Here is a 5650-nt window from a genome sequence, read left to right as displayed (position 1 = left end):
ACTAAATTTACTTAAATTCTCCAGTTTTTCATGCAAATACATAGCAGGCAACATGGCTTACAAAATAGGTGACAAACCAGGTCCTTGACATGGCAAACATTTCAGCCTTGAGTGTGAATACACTGAACATATGTGCTTGGTCAGGCTACAGTAAAATATTTATGCAGTACAACAGCTACAACAACAGTATAACAATCAGTACACACCCAGAGACAAAGTGCTGTGGCAAACCTCAGCTTTACAGCAAATGCGCATTTTCAAACAGAAAATCCAATGTGTTTCCAAAGTGTGGTTGTTATCTGGTTGTTAACAGCTGGAGCCTCATAAACCTGCTCCGTCAGATTGTATACGGTTTTCCGCATGTTTGCTCACATTATGTCCCTTTGACTTACAGAAAGATAAAAATAGATATTTTCAAAACTTTTTTTAAAAAGTCTTCTAGTCATCATGTCACACAAAATCTCAGAAAACATCGTCAGCTGAAGCGTCTCGAGGAATCTCCATTCACAGCTCGGTGTTTACAGTCCAACTAGCAACAGCAGATGGAAGACGGAAGCTGGAGTTGAGAGACGACATCACCGGACAACATTTTGGCTAATCTCTATTAACAGCTATCTGCCAATTAGTATAAAATAATACGATATAGCTGATGCAAGTGTTGACCAGCAGACAACCAAAGCCTGCTCAAACGTGATTGGTCCAACTAGAAACTTTACCAGAAGAACCTCGTCCCACGCCTGCAGATTCTCTATATTCACATGCAGAATCTGACCAGTTCATCGAGATGAAGTCCCACAAGTGCAACATCCATAGTTCAGTTCCCAGCATGACATTCTGTAAACGTCCCCACGTTTATTACATTTCAAACATCTCTCCCCCACATTTCCTGTCTCTCTTTAACGGCTGTCAAATACAGATGTATGAATTATTTCTGATGAGATATACTGTTGAGGAAATAAGATTTACAGCTGGATTACATTTTTTCCATTGGGAAAATAAGTTGCCGCAGCCGGGAGGCAGGGGCGGTGAGTTCCACGAGATCCGAGCCATCAGCCAATCACAGCATTCAGTATATCGCATTCAACTAAATCACGAAATTTAGACAAAGAATGATACGATGGGTATAAATGAGTAAAAAATGTATTGATGTTAATCATAAAGTCATTAGCAGGATTATATAGAGGACAGGGGATTTAAAGTATTTGTGTGTCTCTGGGGACACTTTCCTTCAGAATCCAACAGAGTTCAACAGGAAATGGTTGAAACAAAAGACACCAGGCGCCAATGAAACAGACTTTTTCTAAACAAATTCATCTGTGGTTTCCAAGACATCTCAACTTGGACGGAGGAACAAATAAAGACAAATTCTCAGCACCTTCCTACATTAGCTGAAGGAAGCACTCTGCTTGCTTGTTTGTTCCTTCTAAACAATTATCGAACATGTAGGTGATTCATTTTAGCAGAATTACTTGTAAGCTAACCATAGAATATTATAGCACACCACATGGGTATTTACACAGTTTTGGCATCAAACTATGTTGATTTCTAAATAGGACAAGACATGTTTGTTCGGGTGTGATTGTTATTTTACTTCAGAGAATCTTCTGAACAAATTCTCATAAAGTCTTGTGGAGGGGTGGGCCATGACCCCAGGAAGAACCCATTAAAGTTTGGGATTCAAATAAAAGGGCCCATCCCTACTCTCCTAAACATGGCGATAGGGCGGTAGCCTCGGTGGAGTGATGTGCTTTTCTATGTTGATGAAATGTTTCACAGATATTTGATAAATGTTTTCAAATCTACAGTTGTTTAAATTCATGAGCTGCCTGTCGGTGATCTATGAAACCTATAGCCGCTGTGTAATTGAGCTACACACACACGCACACTAGCAGCTACGAGTCAAACTTTTCCACCAGGCCATCTCTTGACAGCACAAACATGACATGAACACATCACCAACCCTCCAGACACACCAGTGTGAAAATGATGGACTGGATCAATACTTTGTTTAGCTCGGGAGCAGCTGTTGGGAGGGAACTGAGATCACAAGAGCTCAGTTTCAACAGCCACACCAGCAGCTGCACGGAGATGCTCGGAGCCGGGAGGAGACATGCGTTGGGCGGACGCCTCGTGTGGTGAAAAAGCTCCATCTGCTGCCTCAAGTCCTAATTCGTTCCTCTGCATCAACACTAATTCTGAAAAGCTGCTCGGGTGTTTCTGATCTAACCGTGCAGCGCGATCGATCCCAGTGCTCCCTGTTGAAAAACTCTCGGGATTATTCGTGGTGATAGAAAGTGAATAGACACATCGGGTGGGGGGGGGTTCATTAATTCTGTTTTAAATCAGTTTATGGCAGATAAATAACTTTGACTAGTTGTGATTATTTTATTAATGCATCAAATCAGATGATGTAGCAACGGAATTGCTGGTTTAATGAAAGACGTGAGCGGAGGAGAAGATGGAAGCGAAGTACAGAGCTGCCCGCGATGGTGGAGGGAAGAAAGTGTCTGCCTCCGAGTCGACTGTCATTTACGCTCGGCTAGAAAAAGGGGGAAAAAAAGGAAAAGAAATCACATACAGGGCCCTTGTCTCATTTCTATGGCAACCTGAAGGCCATTATTGTACCTTGCCATTCATTATGAAAGGACTTCAGTGCGGTGCAGCGCGTTTCCCCTTCTCACAGCTGGGGAAAAAGAGGGAAAGAAATGAATGAGTGAAAGAAGAAACTCTGCTGTACGGATGTGTGGCGCAGGAAAAGTTCACTGACTTCACAGTTTACTGAAGCGAGGGATTCAAACGCGAGTCAAGTGATAATCAAATGGATCATTCACGAACAATTACACAAAGCTAATTCAGATATATTTGGGCAGCTGGGTAATATCGAAAAGGTCAGAGCTGTTAATTGGTATTTTACAAATAAGCCTGCCGCAGCAGCTTAAACCTACAGTGTTCATAGCATGTGCAGTGTTTAATGTGGCTGCTGCTTTTATTTGGTGTGTGCTCAACTATAATAATGATTCTCGGACACGGCAAGAGTGAGGAAGTTGAAAATCCTGTTGGTTTTCTTTCGTTTGATCATGGCAGTCGATTGTTAGCCTCATTTGCTCATGACTTTTTGGCCATAGCTACCTAGTAAAACCACACAATTTCTCCTCAGGTGTTAGATTTTACACCACTTATTCACAAAAAGGCCTGTATTGTTTCAAAATAGGAAATGTTGCTTTATTTAGCCGGAACACGCAAACACTCAAATACGGGTGAAACCATGGAAAAATATCCATCTTTCCATCAATAAAATCTGTGTTTTTAAACTCCTTGTTATGTATCACACTAAGTGTAACAAACATGAGAAGCAGCACGCACACAAACGGCAGAAAAGGTCGACGTACTCTAAGAGATGAGCAGATGTAATAGATCTCGACCCGGAAAGGTTTCGTAAAACAGTTCTCTACTGCTATGCCCAGATGTTGTCGCTGAAATAACATCTGTTGATGTAAATAACTGTTCACTTAGATGTCTATACGTTTACAGTACAATATACAGTAAATGTGCGTTGGCAATTCACTTTTTGTTTGTTTGTGAGGTAAGATTACAAGGTTGAGTTTGCACAGAAAAAAACGTGTTAAATGAGTACAATGTGGAAATGATGAAATAATGATGAAAAAATAGTAGGTGTCCTCAAAGCATCAAAGAAGTTCTACATCTTCAAAGCCTTTTCAACATTACTGTGTATATTTTCCCCTCTGTTTAAAAAAAAAAAAAAAAAAAAAGATTTCCGTCCTCACTACCTTCGTTTTACAAAATATCTCCGTCCATATCTTCATCAATGATGCATCTAATACCAGAGAAGAGCATTGGGAGCATGCTTAATGCTTTATAGAGCTGCCATCGTTGTTGTTGTTGTTGTTCCTGGTGCTTGCTCAGCACACAAAACAACAGTGGGTATTCGAAACATGCTCTGTTTTACATGTACACACGGATACACAAATAAATTTCAAATCTGCACTTTGGAAAAATATCATTTTACTGATTACTGAAAAATGCTGTTTGAGTGTGGACCAGAGGGAAAGTTTGTTTTTCCATTTCCATTAAGACCATTAGCCTATTATTGCATGTCTTATTGTAATGGGATTAAAGCCATTTACACATTAGGTAGATTTCTTTGGTGAATTGTCAAACCTGTATCCACTCATTGCGAGCTTTTACATCAGTGAGGACATTTGGTGTAAGTGTTAGTGAGTGTGAAAACAGCTTTGCGTCATTTTTTCCAAGGTTTTGCCTCCGACATGAACACATCTAACCATCCCTAAGCTTCAAGCAGTAGAAGAACAACTTCCTCAGTCTGATATAAACTTTTTTGTTGATTTATTTTGTAGCCATTGCTCACAGTTATTGGTCTTTACAAGGTTATGCTGTAGACTATATGAAGTAGATTTAAGCAACAAGCGACTGAATTCCCGTCGAAGTAATGAACTAGAAGTAATCCCAAGAAATGCATCCTGAAGTAGCTGTGGTTAAGTTAAAGCTCCTGAACTAAGCAGTGAAACTCTCTATCAATATTGTACCTGCTGGTATTTTGTCATTTGATACTTTTATTAACTAAAAGGACAAGATGATCATCGCTTGATGTTGATTCAATCTTTCTTTTCCAGAAGTGCGATTAATTATTAATCTTTCAGAAAATGATTTGAATTATTTGCCATTTATTCATCTCACTGTTGATGTGCAAAGGTTTGACCTTGAATGACTCATCTTTTGTTGAATCGGAAACAAAGAGCATCGCTGTGAGAACAATATTTTTTTTACTATTTTAATTTTCTTCTATTTTTTAAAAGCCAAGCGAGGTCATTTTCCATTTTTGGATAGCATGGAACACTAATGAGTTTGTAGATATGTTTGGTGAAAACACAAATTGTCTAATCCTTGAAATTGACCTGCACAGTAACATGTCCATAATACCTGGAGTTTCGTCGGAGGAACTCTTAATGATCCAGTGAGCTGTGAGCGGGGTTCACAGTGTTGGCAGTAATGCTGCAGTTGCTAACTGTGTGAGAGAAAAAAAGTGAGCGGGTTAGTGTGACAGTGCATTAGCAGCCAGAGTCCATTCTCTGCGTCCCCAGAGAGACCAGAGCGGGCATATTAACATTCTCCTCAGAAGGGCCACAGGATCTGCCTTCAAGGCTGTCTGACTCCAAACAAAAGACAGTGTGTGTGTGTGAGTGTGTGTGTGTGTGTGTGTGTGTGTGTGTGTCTGTGTGTGAGAGAGACGCAGAGACAAGCTGGTAGTGTGAGTGTGTGTGTGCGTTTGTGTGTGTAAGACGAGGAGGAAAAAGCAGGGAGAGGGAACAAGGGAAAAGGAAAGTAGAAGAAGTAGGAGATGAGTTTCTACTGTGTGCATAAACGCTGCCTGCTGTATAGATTTGCATTCCTCCTCACATTCTGTGACCCCCACGTCCAGCAGACGCCCTCAACTCTTTTTTAAAGAATTCAGCGGTGGATGGATTTCCTGTCAATGTTTTATGGATGAAAACTTTATCCATACAAACATTTTTTGTTTTTTCTAAGCAAACTGTCTTTTTAAACTTCAACGTTTGGAATCAGTTCTTTTTGAAGAACCAACTGACTGTTGACACAATCCCACAAAGATATA

At 40.3% G+C, this 5650-nt stretch overlaps 1 long non-coding RNA gene across 1 annotated transcript; it reads right to left on the bottom strand.

The window, feature by feature from the left end:
* Nucleotides 1–5254, bottom strand: LOC133969638 (uncharacterized). Its single transcript, XR_009924230.1, has 3 exons — nucleotides 4960–5254; nucleotides 2626–2683; nucleotides 1–2539 (listed from the first exon to the last, which is right to left on the bottom strand). It is a non-coding gene; the product is annotated as an uncharacterized LOC133969638 (long non-coding RNA).
* Between the last annotated feature and the right edge of the window lie 396 nt (nucleotides 5255–5650).

The sequence above is a fragment of the Platichthys flesus genome, chromosome 15 (assembly GCF_949316205.1).
Source record: "Platichthys flesus chromosome 15, fPlaFle2.1, whole genome shotgun sequence".
NCBI classification, from domain to species: Eukaryota; Metazoa; Chordata; class Actinopteri; order Pleuronectiformes; family Pleuronectidae; genus Platichthys; species Platichthys flesus.
Note: the sequence above shows the minus strand (reverse complement) of the source record. Positions and strands in the feature narration are given on the sequence as shown.